The sequence below is a fragment of the Canis lupus genome, chromosome 22 (assembly GCF_048164855.1).
Source record: "Canis lupus baileyi chromosome 22, mCanLup2.hap1, whole genome shotgun sequence".
Lineage (NCBI taxonomy): Eukaryota > Metazoa > Chordata > Mammalia > Carnivora > Canidae > Canis > Canis lupus.
The window spans coordinates 43,198,557-43,222,667 of NC_132859.1; the positions used below are offsets into that span (position 1 = coordinate 43,198,557).

General features: G+C 43.2%; 1 protein-coding gene and 1 long non-coding RNA gene across 9 annotated transcripts in view; one reads left to right on the forward strand and one right to left on the reverse strand.

Moving 5' to 3' along the window:
* Positions 1–18,483, reverse strand: part of MYRIP (myosin VIIA and Rab interacting protein) — a 360,876-nt gene extending 342,393 nt beyond the window's left edge. For 2 of the 8 annotated variants that reach the window (XM_072793247.1, XM_072793251.1), the window contains exon 1: positions 17,914–18,207. The gene's annotated coding sequence lies outside the window, so the exon portion shown is untranslated. Of the gene's footprint in view, positions 1–17,913; positions 18,210–18,325 lie in introns of those variants that run through there. The other 6 variants (XM_072793244.1, XM_072793246.1, XM_072793248.1 and 3 more) reach the window with 6 other exon arrangements.
* A 530-nt stretch (positions 18,484–19,013) lies between these two features.
* Positions 19,014–23,869, forward strand: LOC140614220 (uncharacterized). Its single transcript, XR_012015131.1, has 2 exons — positions 19,014–22,432; positions 23,178–23,869. It is a non-coding gene; the product is annotated as an uncharacterized lncRNA (long non-coding RNA).
* Positions 23,870–24,111: the final 242 nt, after the last annotated feature.

Consider the following 24,111-nt stretch of genomic DNA (forward strand, 5'->3'; position numbering starts at 1 on the left):
TAAGGCATACACGCATACCACTTACATCCCACTCCAAGAAGGAGAGTCAGGGTACATGATCCTGACCCCATTGTTCTCTTTATCTCTCCTCTCTTCCCCATCCATACTTCTTGGCCCAAAATGTCAGGCTTTCTTCTCTCTACCTGCCCACCCCCCACCCATGTTTCATCCTTTGGGCCTCACAGCTCAGTCTTAACAATGGGATAGTCAGCCTCTCTGCACTGTAGAAGAAACTCCAGTGTGAGTGAGATGAAATGTGGCTGCAGGAAAACTGAAGACCAGGGACAGCCAAGGACAGGAACTCTTCAGTTTTACAATACTAAAAATTTCTCTCCTCTACCAAACTTGAATGACTGAGAGACAACTGGAAAGTTCACACTTAGAGCATTAGTTGTAAGTTATCAGAGGTTATCAGGTTATAAGTGATCACCATGACATGCCCATAGCCACTATTTCCATACCACAAAGGGCTGGTTGGACCTCTGTCACCCATAGCCCACTGCCACATTCTGTGCACTCAAGAAAACCCCTCCCTAGTATTTATCCTGCCATCATTTTTCAAATGTATCATCAATTTAAAAAGCTTTGTAAAAATATAGTTGTTTCGATGGTTTCAGTATATAATCTCAGAAATAAATAAGGATCAGAGAGATGGCTTTATCTATTTTAATCCAACTTCTTTCTGACTACCCAAAGCATCCTGGGAAAATCTCTCCCCATCTTCTGGTAACGGGACATGGGAGCCTACTTCAGGATAAGGGTGTGCAGTGTCACTTGCTAGTGGCAGCAAATCATCTCAGATCATTTGTCTTTTCCTTCTGCTCCCATTTCAACACTGTGGTTTATCTACAGATGCAGATTTCATTTCTAAGTTACATCTTAGAAATGGGTTTCCCAGAATAAAATACTCTTCTGTAGCTTCTCAGAACTGGAAGAATGAACACTCTAAAGTGATTCATTCCCTTCTTTGCAAATTACTCCCGTGCATGTTTAATAGAGAAGTCTGAGTTACCTCCAGCATATTCGACCTGGATCTTCCCTTTCTCTTGCCAACTCCTTCCTACACAGAGCTCTAAATCATTATAACTCACGAGGCCTTCCTCTTCCTCAATGTAAAAACTCTGCGCTACTTTTGGGGAAGAGACAGCACTAATTAGAGCAACATACTTCATAGACTTGCCTTCAAAAAGTGCTGAACACCGCAGGAAGGAATTCTTTCAGCTGTTGTTGAAGTTGAAGTCCAGTTTAGATGTTTCAAAACAAGATTTTCCAAACTATTCACACACTTTAATTCTCTAGTATACCCTTCAGAAGGCACACACTTATATCTGATCTGTATGTTCCAGAATTGTTCTGTGACTGCAGGAAAGTCATCTCATTTTGCCCTGAACTTTAATTATTTAAATATGACCTAAGCTTTTGTTTTTTTTTAAGATTTTATTTTATTTATTTATTCATGAGAGACATAGAGGGAGGGGGAGAGAGAGAGAGAGAGAGAGAGAGAGAGAGGCAGAGACACAGGCAGAGGGAGAAGCAGGCCCCATGCAGGGAGCCCAACATGGGATTCAATCCAGGGTCTCCAGGATCAGGCCCTGGGCCGAGGGTGGCGCTAAACTGCTGAGCCACCTGGGCTGCCCCTGATCTAAACTTTTTAATCTGTACATTCAGATCCAAGTGACTCCTAGAAGAATGGGATTGGTGGGGTGTGGGGGTGGGGCATCTGTTCAGCAGGGCTGACTGGCTTGAGTAAAGAAAGCATCAGAGCTTAGAAGATGTGGATGACAATTTCTTCTGCACCTGGAGGGCCTTCTAGCCTCTGCCTCCTCTCAGTTACTCAGGGGTTGGTGGCATTCATTTGTTGATTGATTTGAGAGCAGGTCATTAAAAAGAACTTGCTAAATTTCAGGAAATCCAGCCACAACTGCTGTTACTAAGATAGTGCCAACTCTTCTGAGCCAAATAAGATCATTCAAAATTCCTACCAAGTGCCTTAAAACTCAATATGTGACTTTGAAACTCAGAGATATAGTCTATACAAAAATAGGAAAGAAAAATGACCCCAATCATAGCCTTCGATAAGCTAAAGAAAGACGCAGGAATATGGATATTACATTTGAAAAAGGGGAAATGAAATAGAAATGGTAGATTCCCTGATAAGGGAATTACTCTTCAGAAGTGTGATAAAAAGTCTAATTCTAAACCAGCTCCTGCAGTACTTCAAAAACAAGCATTTGTGCCCCCAATAGTTCTTGCCCCCATCTGCCTACCAGTGCCTCCCCAGGCTCTAGAATGAGACAGAGTCAGCACACTACTTCACCAGCTGTAGCCTCCATCCCAACCACCTGAGTTTGGTCATTGTTCTATGATGGATTGGCCTAAATACTCTAGGGTTGTTGGTTTATTATTGTTATTATTATCATCTTATTATAATCATCATTTAGCCTCTCAGTAAAAAAAAAAAAAAATAGAGGCTTGAATCTTTGTGGGCTATTTTTGGATTTCAGAGATGGCACACAGAATCATGCAAGTATGCTGCTCTCAGCTGTTTACTAAAGTAAACCATAAGGCAGCAGTACTGAATGGGGCCCAGAGTAAAAGAAGACTCTGTAGCTAGTCCAGGTAGCAATGCAAGTCACTCTGGCCCTCGGTTTATGCAGGACCCAACAGACCCAGTGACATACCAAGTGTCTATAACAATTAGAGATGCTGTGAAGAACCTCTGGAAAGTTCTAGGAGAGGCTCCACAAGGTCTCTAAGTGTGTTAGAACACAGCCATGCCATGCCCTCTTCTACAAATAATCATTCTCCTGGGATCCCTCGGTGGCTCAGCAGTTTAGTGACTGCCATCAGCCCAGGGCGTGATCCTGGAGTCCTAGGATCGAGGCCCACATCAGGCTCCCTGCATGGAGCCTGCTTCTCTCTCTGCCTATGTCTCTGCCTCTCTCTCTCTCTCTCTCTGTCTCTCTCTCTATCTCTCTCTCTCTCTCTCTCTCATAAATAAATAAAATCTTTTTAAAAAATAACCATTCTCCTTGTGAGAAACAGCTTATGCTTGTTACCAAGCCCTGGTACTGAAGACCTGACAATGGGACATTGAGTGACCCCTGTGACCAGGAGAACCTAGCTTATAGCCTCTCATTAGTCTAGGCATGTGCAGTAGGCATTCATTGTAAGAAATCAGGCTCGAGCAGTAACAGATGGTGTAAGCTGCATGAGTAGTTATCTCAAACTGCTAGGTCTCCTACATCTGTTGCTTTGTTGTCTTCTCTCCTTCAGTCCACACCTATGTCCTCATAGGAAGTTCCTGATGATCAACCAACATGAGGAAAAACCCCAAGCCTGATTTGTGGACAATTCTCTGAGATGTCATTAGCACCAACCCAAAGTGGAGAGCTGTAGCATTAAGCCGGGCTGACGGGGTGGCCCTGGAGAAGAGCAGTGAAGGGTAATCCTTCTGGTGGGCAGGATGTCAAGCAGTATATTGATTTTCCATGTTGTTTGGACCAAGAGATGTCTGGAAGGATGTACACTAATTCATGGGCAGTAGCTAACAGTATGGCAAGATGGGAAAGAAGAGGATCAGGAAGTCAGTGACAAGGAAGTCTGAGGAAGAGGTGTGTGGATGATGGGCCTCCTGGAGGAGCACAGTGTGACGATGTCTCAAAGTCTTTGTGGAAGCTCTCAGTAATCAGGTGGACAAGATGACAGCTGGGGAGGTCAGGCAGCCTCTTCCCCAGTGCCTTTGTACAGAATGGACATGGCACCAGGGTCCACCAACACGGCTACACATGGGACCAACCCTACAGACTCCCTCATGGCAGCCTCATCTGACTGTCACCACTGAGGAGTGCCTGTCTTCCCTGTAGCAGAGACAAGTGCTGAGCCCTTCCTCCTGGATATGGTGGGAAGGAAACCAGTCAACCAGCTAGTGGGAAGTGATTACACTAGACCCCTTCTGTTACACAGAGAGCAGTGGTTCCTCCCTGGAATAGACATGCACAGATTTGCCAGAGTGGGTAACGCTCCTGCATGCATCTTTACCAATCACTTACAGAATACTTAATCCACTGGCATCCTTCCCTTACCTCCTCCCCCTGTACATTGTGACTGACCAAGAAACTCATTCTACAGCAAAAGAAGTTTGCTATGGACTCATGTCCCTAAAATTCACTGGTCTCACCCACATAATCCATCACCCGGTAAAATGAGGTAATGACCTACTAATGATACTGGGCCTACCAGCTTTCTATCTCTGTACTAGACAATTTTCAACCACCCCACCCCCGATCTGATCCTTTTAAATTGTGTGGTTTCTTCAATGACTCAAGCCCAAGTGCAATAAATAGGTTTCTTCCTTCCTTTTCTTTTCTTTTCTTTTTTCCTTTTTTTTTCTTTCTTTTTCTTTCCTTCCTTCCCTCCTTCCTTCTTTCTGAAGCCTCAATATAGTGAAAGTTAAAATAAATGTTTGAACTAGAATGTACATTTTCAAAGGGAAAATAGTTTTGAATAGAAAAGCTTATAATAAAATATTACACTGGGCTAGGCCTTTCAACTGTGGTTATAATCAAAGATATACAAGCCATAATAGTATTGTAAAGAGATTTGACCCTAGATCTTATCCTTTTGGATAGATAACAAAGAGGAAAGAAAATTTGTTCTAGGCAGTAAAAAAAAAAAAAAAATCTCCAATTCAGTACCATGGCAGGAGGGAAATTATTTAACGATCTTTAACATTAGCCTGATCTGTGGCGGGTTTCACAAACCCAGCTATGAAGTAATACATCTTCCATCAGCAGGGGGTTCAGAGATACATGCTTTAATTAAAGTTAGTTACTTCAAGGATAATTAAAGGTGTGTTACAGAATTCTATAGACAAGATTACAGAACTCTAAAGCATACACTAACTAAAATAGCTACAGCTTTATTTTAAATAAAGTGGTTCAGCAATTTGAGAGAAGGCAGGGAAGGCAGTTTAGTCTTGAGTAGTAATGCCCATGGACATTTAATTCAAATTGGATATAAATGAAATTTTTTCTTCATTTTTTTCCTCAAAGTCTAAAGATAATATCCTAAAAGCATAACCTAAGCATTCCATAATGTGGCCAATGGAATCTGCTACAGTCTCTGCCCACTGATTCTCCAGTCAACAATTGCTGCTTGAGTGCCTACCTATACCCAGATATATGCCTGACAAAGCAGAACTGAGACATAAAGCCCTCAGTCCTGCTCTGCATTTCTAGACAGGCATGAGAGATCACCTCCTAACAATGTGTATTTCCATCTGGCCCAGTTGGGGCACCTCTCTTGTATCATCTCTTTTTGGGGGGTTCTCAATACTGCAAAGTAGTTCTCAAAAAGAAACAATGTCCTAGATGCTCATCAGGAGTCTCTAACAGCTCTCTCTGCCCCTTCTCATTCTTCTGAATTTTTCCTTCAGAACTTTTGTGTGGCTTCCAGTACACCCCAAAATTCCCACGTAAGAAAACTTGAAAGACATGATAATGTAATAAAAGAAAATTAATCCCATGACACTACCAAACAAATAGAACTGATACTAACACATTGCTTCACTGAAGTGCCATTCTTTGAAGGTACTGTTGTTGTTTTTGTCCAATTATACACAGAAGTGTGTCTTTTTCTACTAAACACCTTATCTCCAGCATATTTCCATGTTAGTAGGATTACTTTTAAGCATTACTCCTAATGGTTACATGACATTTTGTCCTATGCATATACTTATCAACCTGTTCCCAGTGTTGTACATCTGGATTAATTCTAATTTTGGACCATTTCACAGAGAACTATGATAAACATCTTTGGGCATAAAGGGTTTTCCACATTAAGGACTTTTCACCTTAGGCTAGATTCCCAGAAATGAAATGGCTAAGTCCAAGGTTATAAAACTAAGGCTCCTGAGGTACATTTTGGGGCATCTGTCTGAAGGGCAGCATCTAAACAGTGCCATCTCAATGAGCAAAAATTGACAGAGATGACAGTAAGCCTAGAGTGGATCCATCTTATTTGTGCAGGCTCATTGGGGGCACCGCTCTACACTAAAATCAGGCCTTTGCTTCTACACTGAACCCCAAACAACTTTATTAAGTATTTTTTTAAAGATCCATTAAAAAAAAAAAAAAACATTTTTGCTGCTGACTAGATTTTCAGGAAGTTCCTTCCTGAGAAATGAGTGCTTTATGCCCCAAACTGGCCATGCTGCAGAGGAGAGGGATGGCGTTTCCTCCAAATTTTTTTTTATTTTATCAGATTTATCTGATGTAAACACTGAGTACTGAACGCCTATCCTACCAAGTCCTGAAAGCTTATTTCTAAGACCATTTCAGAATAATGAGTCCAAAAGGGCAAAAACACAAGATCTTAACCTCTGTATCTCTATCTGGCAATTAAGTGAATTTCTTATATGTTTTCTAACGGAAGAAAAGGAAACACCACAAGACATCCTTTTCCACTGGAAAAGTAATTATTTGTGGAGTTTTTCCATGAACCTAGAGAAGTCTCTTGAAGAAAATTAATGCCAGGGAGCTACAGATATCTATGTCCTGGGTTATAACCCAGGGCTCACCCCTATTCAGGAAGGAGACACTGAAACTATTGACAATAAAATATTATGCTTGGCTAGGCCTTGCAAACTGTGGTTATATTCAAAAATATATAAACAATAGCATTATAAAGAGATTTGACCCTAGATCATATCCTATTGGATAGATAATAAAAGAAGAATACAGCTGCTCCAGACAAAATTCTTGACTTCCTTCTAACCAAAAGAGGGCTAGATGCTATGCAAAATAAGTCTAACTTTTCCTGTTAAATGATATTCAATTCAGCTACAGGAAAACATTTTTCAAAATTTAGAACAACTTTGGTTTGTGGATAGACTTTAACTGTATGTTTCATTAAATCTAAATATGAATCAAGTAATTCTGGTGAAAATTAAGCATCTAAACTAAGATTTGCCATGATTGAAAAATACACACCAGATTTCAAAGAGTAGTATGGAAAAAAAAAAGGGTAAAAAAAGGCATTGGGCAGCCCAGGTAGCTCAGCTGTTTAGTGCCACCTTCAGCCCAGGACGTGATCCTGGAGACCTGGGATCGAGTCCTATGTCGGGCTCCCTGCATGGAGCCTGCTTCTCCCTCTGCCTGTGTCTCTGCCTCTCTCTCACTCTCTCTCTCTCTCTTTCTGTGTCTCTCATGAATAAACAAATAAAATCTTTAAACAAAAAAAACACACACAAGGCATTAATAACTTTAGATTGATTATATTGCTTGGGACCTAAGCAACTAAATGAGAAAAATTAAGGTAGAATGGGTTTGGAGAGACTATTTGAGTATGATTACTGCACATCCAGTAAGAGATGTCAAGTAGGATATTCAAGGAATTTGAGAGAGAGGTCCAGTCTCGAGGTAAAGGTTTGAGATCACTGACACAGATGGTATTTAAAACCATGAAACAAGACCATAGTGAAATCTGTAGGGAGGGAATATAAATAAAAAGGCAAAGGGGATCAAAGACTCAGCCTTGGAGCACTCCAACATTCAGAGGTCAAGCAAAAGACAAAGAAGCACTTGAAAGAGGATAAAGAACTATCAAGAGTATAGAAGGAATCTACGAGTATATCCTCCAGACGTAGGAAAGAAAGTATATCAAGGAAGAGGGGCTGATTGGCTGAGTCAAATGGTTCTAATGGAGCAAGAAGGATGAGGATGAGAACAGCCCTTGTGTTTGGTAAAGTGGGATCATTAGTCATTGGGCAGTTGCTGGTGAAGTTGATGATGAACTGAGCTGGCAATCCGCAGGGGTGTGGTTAACAGAGAATGGGAGGAGAGAATTTGCAGAGTGAGTCCAGACAACTCTCATTAGCAGGTTTTATATATAGAAAAGCTAAGAACTGGAACCACAGCTAGAGGTGGAAGTAAGTTACAGAGGGACTGTTTTCTAAGAAAGGAGAATAACATGTTTGTAAGCCAATAAAAATTACCTGATAGGGATGAGAAAACTGGTAATACAGAGGGAGAATCACTGGAGTGATATCCTTGATTATTTAAGGTAGGTGGGCTGCAGGGCCAGGGGAGAGAGGCTCTGACTTTAAATCTGAGCACAGATATTTCATGGTTAGTGCCAGAAAACAAGGCAGATTATGTGGCTACAGATGAAGGCATATGGGCAAATGGCAGAGCAAGTCCATTTGCTATCCAGGTGGGAGCTCCCCGCCTGGATAGCCCTATTTCTCCAGCAGGGACACTGTTAAGAATGAGGATAGACAGAAGGTCACGATGGGGGGAATGTGAGATAATCAATGAAGAGAACGGGAGAGGGCCAGTCCCAGGGAAGTTATCAGGCAGCACCACAGATCCACCCAATGTTCATGACCATGTGAGACCAGTCAACTGCTTGTGAGTTTTCCTTTGGCCACATTCAGCAGCACAGATGTAGGCAGGAGGACACAAAGATGGGGACTGAACCACTCTGTGCTTCTGCTGAGTGAGAAGGATGCTATCTGGGATGGGTACGTGAACTTAGGGTGTACTCCAAGGATTGATTATACTGTACCACATGAAATATAGGCTGGAAAAGGCAGAAGGAGAAAACCTCAAGGGTTTGGGGTCATGGAGCAAAAGTCAGGAGACTAAGGGACTGTTAGAATTGGAGCAAGAGATGGAAAGAGCTGGAGATGGAAGTTGGTTCTCTAAACACATGATGCATGCAACAGATGATGAAGCATTGGCCATTATAAGGACTGAGAACGTCCATCTATGACTATGGAAGTCAGTGGCAGGGTGGGGTGAAAGACAGAAAATTGGAACAAAGCATGTCAAGGAACTGAGAGACCCAGATGTTAGAAGAATCTTCCACCTGTATAATTGAAGTGCTCCCTCAATAACTGATTACCTAAGCTGCAAAAAAAAAAAAAAAAAAAAAAAAAAAGTAAAGAAGTAAAGATGGAAGATCTGTATATCACAATTAATTAGCTTAAGCTAATGAACATATATTGATCACTGCAACCATTTACTTTGGTTTTTTTTCTCTTTTCAAGAAGTCATGGAAATTTGTAAAAACTGACTATGTACCAGGCCATAAAACAAATCCCGACAAATTTCAAAGAAATGGAATCATGTAGACCACACTCTTTACTCACTATGTATTAAAATAGAAAAAAATAATGCCTAAAAAGTTCTGGAAATTTAAAAAATAAAACAAAAGCATATAAAGAACGTATAAGTCAAAGAAGAAATCAATGAAAATGTTAAAACTTACATGTGAACAATAAAAACACTACAAATCAAAACTGTGGGATACAAATATTGCTAGAGTAATACTTGAGGCAAATCTCTTGGGCCAAATGCATATCTGAGTAAGAAGAAAGGCTGGAAGCTAATGAATTAATCTTGGAAATTTAAGAGATTAGAAAAAGAATGAAGTCAAAGAAAGTAGAAGAAAGGAAATAATAAGGATGAGAACAAAGTTTAATAAAATAAAAAATAATGTTACAAGAAAGAAATGAAAGCCAAATATTGGTTCTCTAGAAAGTCTGAAAAGAATCTGTACCTCTGGTGAGACAGATCAGGAGAAAAAGAGAGATGGCACTCATCTGGGGCGGTAGGAAGTGGTGGCCGCCTCTATAGGCTTTCTTACCCCACTGTGAACTAAAAGGAACTTAGGTTTTGTGCCCAACCAAGAGTTCTTGCCCTCCTGAGATGTGATCTTGACTGAACACCCACAGCACATCTCCGTGCCTCCACTGCGTTCCCACTCCATCCCACTTCAGGTAGCCCTTCCTTTTGGGGAAAACAATTTTAACCATCTCCCCAATTTGCCAAAAATGGCAGTGGTTTGTTTCATTTTTCATTTTCTTCATTGTTTTTAGATCATTTAAAGAAAAGAGAAGGGAGAAAATAACAGCATTGTGTTGCCATCCCCTATCAGTAGCAGTCTGATGGGAAGGAAACTGAGGCAGAAAGTGGGTGTAGCACTGAGCCAGTGGGAAGGGAAGCCACAAGGTACCTGGAAGCTGTGGGAAAACAGATTCAGAACTAGAAGCACAAGGGGACACCTACAGGGTCTCCAGAGCATGCAGGCACCAGGCTGCAAGATCTGCAGTCCTAGGAGAGGCACCTGACATTTACTGGACCGCGAAGCTGAAAAACCAACTGGCAGATTTCTAAAAGACTAAACAGGGATTCAATTAAAGCAGTATTTTTATTATTTTTCTTCTAATTAGCCATAAAGGAAAGACAGTAATCTTGAATACTCTGGTTACATGTCATTCTAGTAAATCAAAGTCCCTAATGATCAATAAATTGCTTTGCAAAAAAAAAAAAGCAAAACAGCCAAACCACATTTATATAACACAAACATAAAACAGCACCTGCCACCTTCTGGGTCTGGAGCTACATAGATAAAATAAATTATGCTTGAGACAATGGTCCTCAAGTGGAGGTTAGGAAGGGGTTTGGGGCTAGCAGGACTGTTTCTCCAGATTCAGGAATCTTCAGAGAAAATAGTGTAAAGAGAAAGGTTCTTTTCCTTTCCTGCAATGTAGCTATCACTTCCTACACTGTAGATATCTAGGCTTCCAAGCCTAGAAAATGACCCTGCATGCCTTGACATAGTTACATTTCATACCAAAAAAGAAAGAATCATATAGGATGACATGGTTAACTGAGCCACAAGTCGGTATCAAAAGATTATTTGGGGACCTTGGCAAACAGCCACATCAGACCCTGGGGCCACGGGCACCTCTGTCTGCCAGGTATCCGCCCTTCCTTGCATGTCTTGCAGTCTTTTCTCAAGTGTCTGCCCAATGAGATTAAATTGTCAGCCCACAGAACAGATTTGTACATCCCAGCTGCAGACTGCGTGTCTGTCATATCTGTAGCATTATGCTGTAAATCACAGCCACAAAAGAACTTTCTTCAAGTGTTTTTCTTTCCCCAGCTGATGATATATAAATATATACAAAAAATTTAACTCATAATTACTTACAGAAGGTAATGGGGGAATATAACACATGGCTGAATACCAAACCAAAAACAGTCTTAGCATTTCAGCAATTTCATAAAGCTCTTTTTATGCTTACACAAATGCAGACTTGATTCTCCGAGAACACTTGAAGTGGGACACATTTCTCTCAGTAAAGTTTCCAGCCTGTCCCCAACCAAGTTCATCATTCAGCCTTTTCCCTCACTAACCTGGTAGTGGTTTCATGTTGTTCTAGTCTCACTCTCACTAGCAACTGATCGCATAAACTCTTTGGCATAGGGTATTAATGGCACAATATTATTCTAGAGTTATTCTCCCGGTCTTCTAAATTTTACAAGACAAGGTGATGAAAAGGGACAACTAACTGTCCAATGGTGGAACCCACACTCTGAGGTGGAGAGGCCCAGCACTGGGCCCATTTCCTTTTGCGGGCTACCCTGAAAAAGCACTACTAAACAGATTACCTTTTACTTAAACTCTTACCAACTCTTCTAAGCTAAGGAAGTATTTATATGATGTTCATGATTTATACTTACATATAATTGTTTCTAATGATGTCAGTTTCAAAATGAAATGGTTAAAAACCTCTGAATTTTCTAAACAAACTTTGGGATATTTATATACATGCAAACATACATACAGATTCACTTTTTCCTTTAGCACTTTTGTTCTTCATTCTCTAATATTATTGTTTCCTTACTGTGACAGATACTATTGGTATGCACTGCCACAGAAGTTTAAACGACCATGGCCACTTTGGGGAATAATTTGGCACCAGGTGGTCAAGCTGTAAGTGTGCATAAAATATGATCATGCAATCCCACTTCTGGGCATATATCCTCAAGATTTTCTTTTGCATGTGTGTAAATACATTTCAAAGACGTTTACTGCATGCATACGTGTAATAATCAAAAAATACAAAAATAATCTAAAATTCATCATGGAGGAACAGATTTTTTTCAATATGGTATTTTCATATGATGAAATGATATTTAACATTAGAATATGAACATGATTTGTGCAAAACAATCTGCTCTCTCATAAACACCAAGTGATAATACAAGTTTCTTTTACAGAAAGTAAAAGAGAGGCACCTGGGTGGCTCAGTCAGTTAGGCGTCTGCCATCAGGTCAGGTCATGATCCCAGCATCCTGGGATTGAGCCCAGCATCGGACTCCGTGTTCAGCTGGGAGTCTACTGCTCCTCTCCCTCTGCCCTACTTTAAGTGACTCATCTCTGGTCCCAGATACCTTGAATAATAAGGAGCATTTACTCCTTATTTAATAAGTGAGCTCACTCACTCGCATGCTCTCTCTCTCCCCCCTCCAAATAAATAAATAAAATCTTTAAAAAGAATAAAAAAGAGAAAGTAAGTAAAAGAGAAATAATCTTCATGGAAAATTCTATAGTGGAGTCTGCTATAAAGAACCAATAAACATGAAGATATGTTCTGTCTTGCTAGAAAAAAGCAAAATAAAAAAACAAGAGCCTGGTTTTTCCCTGTGTCCGTTAAACTGGAAATGATGATGAATAATTGTATTTATCACTGGCAAGGCATGAGGATCTGGTGCACTCATACATGACTAATAGCAAAATAAATTTATAAACTTTCCTGGAGGGTTATTTGGCAACATGTATCAAAAATTTAAGGAAAAGTAAACAACTTTCAACAGAGTACTTCATCCTAAGGAAACAAAAATGTGTAGAAGGATGAAGTTATAATAAAAAGTGTAAAGTGCTCAATGTTTTAAAGAATAATTTTGTTGAATAAACTATGGTATCTAAATGAAATGAGTTATTAGGAGGATAAAAACAATGCCCCAGAAGAATAATCACTGACTTTAACATTACTCGTATGTTGTTGAGTTTAAAAATGATCTTATGTGTTTTAAAAATCATATGCAAATGCTCCTTATTATTCAAGGTATCTGGGACCAGAGATGAGTCACTTAAAGTAAATCCACTTAAAATGGAAAGCAAACTTTCACAGTAAATAATGGGAAGTTAAAAGTTTTGATTAGCATTACATTTGAAGAAAAAGAAACAATGAAATAAGTTTTATTTGATATCTTACCAAATTTTGATAACAGTATTTTTCATGAAAAGGGGTATTTAGGAAAGATCCTAAAATTCATGTTGAAGTCTAAGGGGTCAACAAGACAATTTTGAAGAAGAAGGCTAAGAAGAAAACATTTATTATAAAGGTTTAATAATTCAATGAAATGGTATTAGCTCAGAAATCACAAAGAGATGAACAGAACAGAGTTCAGAAATAGATTCCAAAAATATAACAGAAGCTGGTATGACAGAGATGGCAACAAAATAAGTGAGAAAATAGGTAACTATTTATTAAATGACAGTGGGAGAAGTGGTTTTCAGTATGGAAAACAATTAGATCCTGGCCTCACACAACACAGAAATATAAATTTCAGATGTGTTTAAAGATTTGAAAGTTTTATCTAGAGGCACCAGGGTGGCTCAGCAGTTGAGCATCTGCCTTTGGCTCAGGATGTTATCCTGGCGGTCCTGGGATGGAGTCTTGCATCAGGCTCCCTGCAGGGAGCCAGCCTATCCCTGTGCCTACGTCTCTGCCTCTCTCTGTGTCTTTCATGAATAAATAAATAAAATCTTTTTAAAAAGTTTTATCTAGTAAAGAATAATAGCAAGGTACAGAAAAGAAACTTGGAAAACCAAAATATATTTTTTAACAGTCTCTATGGGAGAGGTGCCTGGCTGGCTTAGTCGATAGACTCTTGACCTCAGGGTTGTGAGCTCAAGCCCCATGCTGAGTATAGAGACTGCTTAAAAATAAAATCTTTAAGAAGCAAACAAACAAAAAAACCTCTGCAGGAAATGCAAAGTAAAAGAGCACTGAAACACATTTCATGCCGATTAGATGAACCAAAGGTGTTTTTTTTGTTGTTTTTTTTTTTTTTTTTAGATGAACCAAAGTTAAAATATCTGATGGCACAGTCGCAGATAGCCGGATACAAGGAACTCCAAAACAATGCTGGTGGGAGTATAAAGTGACCCAACCTCTACAGAGAGCAATTAGCAAAACCTAGTAACACATAGATGTTGATGCGGGCATATTATCCTACTCAGTCATTCAACTTTTGGGAATATAAATCCAAGACACACATATATTTGTACAGAACCTAATCAAGGATAAGCAATATTATCAAGGATATGCAATATTTTTCATAATAGCAAAAGGGAAAAACATCTTTTTGTCCATCAATGAGCAATATTTAAACTCCGGCATACCAAACAAGGAAATACTATGTTAAAATGTATCAGCTAAACTTACAACCACCAACAAATGTTATCAACATACGTTTAAAAAAAACAACAGTTTTGTGTGAAAAAAGCAAATCACAAAAACAAATAACAGATCTCCATTTACATAAACTTTTAAACATGAAGTAGGACTACACATTTGGATGGGCACACACCGACCCAATGTTGCAGGTTGCACGGACTCAACCCCAAATTCTCATCCTTCGCTGTCTGGATTTCCCTCTTGCTCATCAGAGAAGTTTCTACCTAATGGCAATCCCATACCTAACCTTAGGTAGCTACTCCATGTAAGGTGCTATACCCGGTGCCAGAGAAGACAAAAGAACTGTGCAAGGCTACTCTGACCCTGCAGAAGGGCACAACTCAGCAAGGGCAGTCATCTGAGAGACTTGGTTCTGTCTTTGCTCTGGCTCACATAACATGCAAATTCAGGAAGAGTGCTTTGAGGCCCAGTTCCTTCATCTAGAAAATGAGATAGCCACCTTCCTCCTATTGTGGAGATTGACTATATATATATATATATGCAGTGTCCAGCACACGGCAAATACTCAAACACTCTTAGCAACCGCAGGCATAGCAGCAATTTGCATGAATATAATCTTCTAGGCAGCATCTCGGTCACATTGATGGTAAAAAGAAAAGGCACTAGATGCTTTTGCCTATCCTCTCCACAGCTGGATGTAAGAGCCCACACCCTGCGGTCTCCCCTTGAGACTTGGCCCCCACCCTGTGGAACACAGGGGCATTTCGTAGGGCAGCAGTCTGCCTGTTTATTTTTCCGAGTTCACCACCACAGTGCTCTGCCTGCCTCAGGAAAGAGAACTCCTTCTCTCACACCTTTGGGGAAATTCTGGGGTGAAATGAGACAAAGATAACCACAACACACCTGACCTAGCTTCTCAGTCGACCCTCTTTAAAATCCCAAGGACATACCACAGTTCCATAAACCGAAGAGAGTGTCTCTCTCGGCCTCCACCTTCTCCAACATACAAGAGCCTCTAACCCACAAACCACCCTCCTGAAAAGCTGGGGCAGGGTTCCATCCATGGACTTAGTGCAGCAGGCACGAGAGGGAAGGCCTGCCTGCCAAACGCTGGAAAAACCACAGTGTTTGAAAATCATCTCTGGAGATACCGAGCTGTTGGATTTTATTCCTGGGAGTCCTTCCTGGGGGCTTGGGAAAGAAGGCCAGGTATTGCCGGTGTCTAGCCACGGTGGCGCCACCTTGTGGCAACAGCACAAAGAGTTTATAACTCATTCAGCCTTGACATTCTGGCATCCTCTACCAATTTTTAATTTTGAGAGATTCAAAATATTCCCATTTTTATGTTTCAAATGATAATTCATTCATATTTTTTGATTTACATTTTATCACGACACTATGTCAGACTTGCATTTTTCAAATACACTTTATGAATAAATTGCCTTCAATTTATCAGTATCAGCCCTATTGTGTCTGGGGTCTGGCTTGATTCACTGCCCAAGAACATCCTGGGGGGATGGGGGAGGAGACAACCAGTTTAGATTCCACCCAGGTCTTAAGACCAAATTCTCCCTTCTAGATTTCTGGACTGGCTTACATATAACTACCTTTGGTTTGCATACATTAAAAAAAGAGGTAGAAAATCATCAAGCAGTTTCATCTTAGCTTTGAAACAAAACTGGTGAAATAAATAATAATAGGAATAAAGACAAAACTTGCCTGACAAAACTAAGCAGGATGATGGTTACCCTTGGGGGACAGTTCCCACAGAGGACATAGGGAACCTGGTAACATTCTAGATCTTAATCTGGGCACTGGTTACACAGGTGTGTTCAGTTTGCGAAAGTCCAGAGTGTACATTTCAGATCTGTCCCCTCTTCTGTGATTATGCCATAGCTTAATATGATATTAAAATAAATTCACCAAGTTCTAACCAGTCGTCCCTCTTTAACTTGCCTTTGGGACAAAAGGCTATGCAGACACAGTACGAACCAAGAACGGAGGATGCTCATTCCTTTCTGAGGTATTTCAGTCTGCATCAATTGGTTTCTCAGAAGGCCAAGACCACAGATGAGCTCTCCTTCTGCCCCTCTGGGCAGGGAGGAAGGAGAAAGGACACAATCTATATCACTGTTAGTTTACATTACTGAGCCTGGCTATTACTTCACTTTTCCGAAAATGAACAGGCAATTACCTGCCCCCCCTCCACAGGAAACCTTGGCCACAGAGAGATACACACATCTCTACAGAGACACACTTCAGCTCCACAAAGACAGTGCCCCCCACACACACACACACACCTGGTGGCTCACCACCGCCACAGACAGCCCCTCACCCCCCACAGAGACAGCTAGCTTCTGGCCCAGACACCACAGATGGGGTAGGGGATCATTGGAAGAGATGCAGCTACCCATGGACAGGTAAGGAACATCAACTGGAATATGAAAAGTTGTATTTTCAAAGTCTTACCAAACTAAATTTCTCTGGAAAGATTTTTAGATCTGTAATAGGGTCCCAGAGACTGCTGTAAAAAAATTCTTTAAATCACCTCCACTTCTAGCCCCAGCTCAGACCATCTGGAACCATCTTCCTTCTATTTTCACCTCTACCATGTCCCATGAACCCTAACTGCCTTGGGAAGACTAAAAGACAGGGATTATTCTGCTTTACTGATTAAAAAATTGAGGCTCAGGGGCACCTGGATGGCTCAGTTCGGTAGAGCATGTGACCCTTGATCTTGGCCTCTTGAGTTCAAGTCCCACCTTGGGCATAGACATTACTTAAAAAAAAAAAAAAAAAAGTTGAGGTTCAAAGATATCTGTCAGACATCATAAAGCTATCTGAGTAGCCATCTGATCAGCCTGAGTTAGGGCGAGGTAGCCTGAGTTGGGAGGAACAGGGTAACAATGTCAAAGAGGAGGGGTGACTCTCTCCACAGCCCAAAGCTGGAGAACCACCCACAGCACCACAGAAGCTGCCTCAAAGGAGCTGGAGTAAACTACTCACATCCGTCAACAGTTGCACATTCTGGGACTGGGCTCCACCCTCCCCATCGAAAGTGCAACAGACCCAGATCACACGTCCTGGAGTAGGGCGGCAGGAACGAAGCCAGACTCCAGGCATTTTCTTAGGGTCGATGAGAGCCAATGTTGGCTAAGCCAGCAGAGCGTACCTGCTTCTCTTACAAAGTCCTTGGGCCCAGACTGGGGTGCACAGTTAGTCTCTCCCATACTTATCCTCGGGGACAGGGCTTATTGGGGAGAAGGAAACGGAGCAGGATGGATCTAAGAGCAAGCACCTAGCAAGTTCCCTTACCTTGCTAAGACATTAGCAAATTAAGTGCCTGGGAATGGGGGTGGGGTGGGGGAGGCGATGCTACAAATGCTGCGGGTCCAGGGGTTCCCGCCACGGAAGCGCTTGGCTCCACGCTCACTCCAGAGGTCCCCCCGGATGCCCCCATGCCTCTGTAGGGTCCCTTGGGATGGGCTCCCGACCTCTCCAAATCCGGCAGAGGGGAAGGAACTATGAAAAGGAGACCGGGATGGAACTGAAGTGACATCCACCCGCAGTAGCCCCCCCCCCCCCCCAGCGGTCCGCGGCCCCCGCCGGGCGCGATCTACTAGGGCTCTTACTCCGCGCGCCGGCCACGACCTTGAGCGAGTCCCTGAATAGCCCCATTTCACAGAAAGCAAGAGTCGGGAAGAGTCCAGTCCGCGGCGCTGGGCGGCCCGCAGCGTAGCAGGTGCGCGGCGGCCCGCAGCCCAGCAGCTGCGCGGCCAGTGGAGTGGGGGCTGCAAACGGAGGGCCGCGGGGGGACCAGCTCCCGCCCCGCCGAGGAGAAACGGGCGGGTCCGACTCTGCGGCGGTTCTCCGGCAAGTTCAGCGCCCCCCGCCCAGCCCCTCCGCGGAGCCGTTGGCCGAGCGGGGGCCCCGGCCCAGGACTCGCGCGGGTGCGGGCGACGGGGCGGCACCTCCACCCCCCCCGGGTGCGGCAAGGCCAGCGGGAGAGTGGCGCAAAGCGGCCGGGGGGGCGGGGGGACTCACGCGGAGTGGCCGGGCTGGAGCCGATCCGTGGCCGGGGTCACCGATGGCGGCCGCGCTCAGGCCACGGCGTCTCGGGGCGCCGGGGGCACCTGCCGCAGCGCCGCGCCGCGCGTGGACGAGGGAGCTGCGGGCAGCGAGGCAGGGGCGCGGGTCGGTCAGCGCCGGCTCTGAGCTGCAGCGCCGCGGGGCCTCGGCTGCCAGAACCGCAGCCGCAGCGGGCGCCGGGGAGCGGGCGGGAGGCGGGCGGGGAGCGGGCGGGAGGCGGGAGGCGGGCGGGAGGCGGGAGGCGCTGGCAGAGGCGGCGAGGGAGGCGCCCGCGCCGCAGGAGCCTGGGGCAGCCTGGGGCAGCCTGGGCCAGCCCCGCCGCCGCCGCCGCCGCCGCCGCCGCCACCTGCTGGCCCCGCCGCTGGCCAATCAGGACGCCCGGGGCGGGGGCGGGGGCGGGGGCGCCGGCGGCGGGGCGGGGGTGCGGGCCGGCCGGAGGTCCGCAGGCTCCCGGGGCGCGCGGGCGGCAGGCGCCGGGAGGGGCGGGGCGCCTCCGGGGGAGGCGGCGCCGGGGCGGGGCGGGGGCGGGGGCCGGGCCGGGCCAGGCCGGGGCTGCGCGCGCCCCTTCCCGGCTCTTCCCCGCCGCGCAGTGTCGCGCTGGGGCCGCGGCGCGGGCGCCCCCGGGCAGACCTCGGGTCGCTCCGGTGTTTCCTGTCGCCTGCCCCTGAGCCCCGGCGGCCGGACCCTTCTGGCCGCGGAGGGACTGGTCTCGGAGTCCGGGTCGGCCTGGCCCTCCCGGCGCGGCCGCTCCCCCGCCCGAGGGTGGGCGCCCTGGCTCCCGAGCTCCCCAAGGCGGCTTCTCCAAAGGCAGCTCCTGCCCGCTTCGCCGTCCCCGGGCACTTCTAGTCAGCGTGGCGGCCCATGCCCCGAGCTGGGTTCCTTCCACGCTGCGAGTCTGCAGCAGAACGTGCGTGGCTCGCGCGGGGCTCGGGGTCCGTCCCCGGCAGCCGCGCCCAGCCCCGAAGCCCCGAAGCCCCATCGCGGCCGCGCCGGCGGGTCGGGGAGCCCGCGCTGCCCGGAGGACCCGCCAGATCGCCGCAAGCGAGGGACGCACTGGGGCGCCTGCCGGGAGCTCCAGGGGCTGGACGGACGCCTGGGAGTCGGAAGGCTCCTCTCCAGGCCACGGCTTCACCGCGCGTTCGCATCCACTAGGCGCAGGGCCCGGAATCTCCCCGAGACGGGCTGCCTCAGCCCCGCAACTGCGCTGCGAAAGCACGTTGTCGGTTTCAGCTGCAGCGTGGAAGTCACTCCATCAAAATAACGCGTTTGTGGAGCTACACTGGTGATTCCTAAAACCCCACGAGTCCTCTCGCAGGACGTGAATTAAGAACGTTCTCTCCGTATAAATTTGCTCAGTAGAAATGGATGGCTCCTTTGCTGATCTGTCCGCAGCAGGAAGAAAAAAAAAAAAAAACCATAAATAAGAACCTTTAAGAAGGGAACTTGGAAGGTAAAAGAGTTGAAGTCTCTAAAGATCTAGTGTCCTCTCTTAAAAGGATTTTATCATCCACAAACTGGCTAAACTGGAAGAAAGTTTGTGTTTTGTTCCTATTTTGTTTACATTTAATGTGAATTTTATTTACCTGTGCTTGGTTAGCATTGGCATGCTATGAAATTCAAAAAGTGCAGATGGGTACACAGCTGAGAAGACCCCTCCCATCCTTGCTCCGGGCCTCTCAATTCCTCTCCCTGGAGGAAACATTACTGTCATGTTCCTGCTTACCCTAGAGAAAATCTGATCAACCAAATGTTCTTATTTTTACCTTTTGTTATACAAAATAATAGGTCTAACTTCAGGCGCAGGCCAGCAGAATAAAGGGTTGAATATAGAATGTGAAGAGATTACTCTCCACATGGGACCCAGTAGTGGCTGCCTCAGGACAAGAATGGGGATTGGGTTCAAAGATTATTTGATATCATACTGGTGTTTGCAAAACTGGCCTAATATATAAATCCACCTCTTTCCAGAGTCTTTCAGAGTCAAGATACTAACATCTTGCATGACTCATAAACACTTCAAAAGAAAAACAAATTACATACAGAAGAGTTCAGTGATTTGAGTAAGCTTACAAACAAGACAGGGAGAACATACAGATGGAAATCCAGAGATATTATGAACAAGAGCCCCAGTTCCCTATTCGTCATCTTGTACGTCAGAAACAGGCACAACTTCCATTCTTCACCTGAGCTATTACTGACTTTTTTTTTTTTTTTTAACATTCCCCATGAAAGGTTTGGCATTTGAAGTTGAGTTGGGTAACAATGAGCTCCTAAGATGACCTAAACTGCTACCCCCTTGATTATTCCATCCTGAGCTGTCATTCAGCAAAATTTCACTGAATATCCATCCCTTCTTTTGCTTCTCATGACTCACAGGCAGTATTTGTTTTTCCCTTATCTGCATGATCCCGACCACTGCAAAAGTTTTAATGGATTCTTCCTTTATCAAGAAGAGCTCATTGACTTTTGTGAACCAAGGATATGTATCTCATCTTCTTTTAAAGCATGAATCAGACAGTCCATTTCTTAGCCAGAAGATTGATGAGTTTATCCTGGCAGAAAAGGACATGTCTCAGGAGGATTCTGGGTAGAATTAAAAGAGCATTAATCACAAGACTGGGGTGCCAATATGACCTTACTGCTTCCTGTCTTTGTGACCTTGGACAAGTTACTTGAATTTGCTGAATCCTAGATTCCCTAAATATAAAATATGGTGTAATCCTCCCCACTGCCCTGCAAGATTGTTATTATTTGATACAATGTACGTGAAATTGCTTGATACACAATAAGACTTAATATGTTAGCAATCTAAACATGATCATTTTAATTTGGAAAAAAATGAGTTTATTAAGGAAGTTTCTAAGACATTTTGTGGCATGTGCTGGAATAGAAGTGATGAAACCTTCACCCACTACTTCCCTATCAGCCAAAATATGATACCTGATTTTTCAAAAAACTGTATCTCTATCTCTTCCATTTCAATTTAGCATTTGTTATGTAATACAGTTATTTGGGTGTATCTCTAATCTCCCCAATTAGACTGGAAATGCCTTGAAGTTGGAATCATGTCACATCTTTTATTCCTAATGGGCACCTCAAATGTGATCTTGATAAATTGTAGACATCCAATGATTATATGTTGAATGAAGAGTAAGAGGGTAGGGAAAAAATTGTTAAATTGGACCTCATCAAGAAAGATTTTTTAAAATTCATTTGTTCTGTAAAGACCCCGTTAAGAGGATGAAAATACTATGGTACACTGGGAAAAAATATCTTCAAATAACATATGTGACAAAGGACTTATATTGGAATATATAAAGAGCTCTTGATATTCAATAGTAAAAACTCCCAAATGGTCCAATTAGAAAATGGGCAAATGATATGAAGAGATATTTAACCAAAAAGTATATACAGCTGGCAAATAAGCACATGAAAAGATGCTCAACATCATTAGCCAAGGGAAATGTATATTAAAACTATAATGAGATATCACTACATACTATCAGAATGGGTTAAGATTTTTTAAAAATTGTGACAACACCAAATCCTGGTGAGGAGACAGAGAAACTGTGACACTTACGCGTTGCTGGTGGTAATGTAAATGGTGCAACCACTCTGAAAACAGGGTGGCTATTTCTTTTAAAGCTAAAATTGAACCTACCACACCACCCAGCAATTTCACCTTGGGCGTTTGTCCTGGAGAAATGAAAACTTGCATTCTCACAAAATCTTTTACAAACCAAGCCACACAGGACCAGTCCTCAACAACTCCACCCAGCACAAGAGAGCAGAATACCATGACACACAACCAGTCTACTTGCCATACAAAGAAACAGGATGGAGCTCACTGAACTAAGTGAACACTCATGGTTTTGGATAAGTCAAGGAGAAGTGGAGGCTTCAAAATGGAAATCCCGGACTTTCTGCTCTTAAGCAGCAATTAATTGGAAAAAAAAAAAAAAGACATGTGACCTTATATGTATCTCACATTGATGAAATACAGCATATTGCACTAAACAGAACTAGAAATAGAAATGCACAGAAAATAATTCATTATTTATGGTAAGTATAGTGTTTTTCTCCAAGGTATTTTTTAGAACAATTAATATTTTACTATACAACTATCTGCTCCCTACTAAATAATGGCTTCTAAAAAGTTGTATTGCTTTCTTTAGCAAAGTTGATTCTATTTTAGAAGGACAGGACAGTGTAGAAGTAATTATAGAATCTTGTCATTCACTGATTACAGCATCCAATTACAGATCCTGGCACTGCTAAGAGATACTGATAACATTATTATTTTATATGAGTAGATGATTACTGACTTACAGTCTTTGTGACTGTATCCTCTTACAATTTTTCTTACTATAAATTAAGTCCCTACAATAAAACCCAGACTTGGCTAATAACCTCTGTAGCCAAATCAGATACTATGCTTCTCTGAATCTTGAACCAACTGACATCTAAAGCAGCTGACTCAGCCTGCAGTGTGCTGAGAGTTAATAAAATTAACAGTAATGCCCGGAAACTTAGCCAGTGCCTGTGTGTAAGTGTGCATCCCCTTCATAACAATCCTCAAAGCCTGAGATATGATTTATTCACTAAGGGATAGCAATAAGGTTGCCATTGAAATGGCAGTCAGGCCTCCGCATAGAGAAGCATACAGATGAATCTGTCCCCTTTCCCTCAGTGCCTGATCCTTCCTACCTTGCTCTGCATTTTCTTTATTCCACAGCATTTGTCACCCTTTAACATAATCATAACTTTCTTATTCTGTCTAATACTTACTGTTTGTCTTCCTCACCAGGATACAAGCTGCATGAGGGCAGAGATTTATTTTGCTCCCTGATATCTCCAAGCACCTTGGACAGAGACTAACACAAAGAAAGTGTTGGATAAATATTTATTATATGAATGAAGATTCTCATCCACCAACATTCACAATTCAAAGATGTTCAGAAGTTTTTGTGCATGCTGAATATTCACATTGATATTTTTTAAATCAAGTGACCTCAATTGTTATGTATTTTAAAATTCCTTCCAAAGGTGAAGAATCTCAATGCCAGCTGCAATGATACTACCAGTTCACTGAGGATATTTCTGCTGTTAGTAATTCCCCCCTCCACTAGGATCATCACTACCTTTAAGGCAGAGCCAAGAGGCTTATGGTACCAGAGGACCATGCCTGGAAGATAGAAATCTAAGGGTAAGAAAGAAAGGGGATACAATGTGAGAGAAGTTTCTACTCTATAGAAAGGATGAAGAGGAAGAGAAGGAAGAAGAAAAGGAGAAGGAGGAAAAGGAGTAACAAACATATGTGGAATATAAGTAGTGAAAAGGACTCTAAGGGAAAGGAGGAAAACTGAGTGGGAAAAAATTAGAGAGGAAGACAAACCATGAGAGACTCCTAACTCTGGGAAACAAAGGTTTGCAGAAGGGGAGGAGGATGGGGGAGATGCGGTAATGGTGACAGGCACTAGGGAGTGTACTTGATGAGATGAGCAATAAGTGTTATACTATATGTTGGCAAATTGAACTTAAATAAAATATTTTTTAAAAAGAAAAGAGTAAAAAAAGGAGGAGGGGCGAAAAGGAGAAGAAGATGGAAGAGAAGGAAGAAGAAAAGAAGATGATGATGAAGAAGATGACAACAATGAAGAAGAAAGATGAAGAAGAGGAAGATGAAGACAATGAAGGGGAAGAGAAGAAGAAGAAGAAGAAGAAGAAGAAGAAGAAGAAGA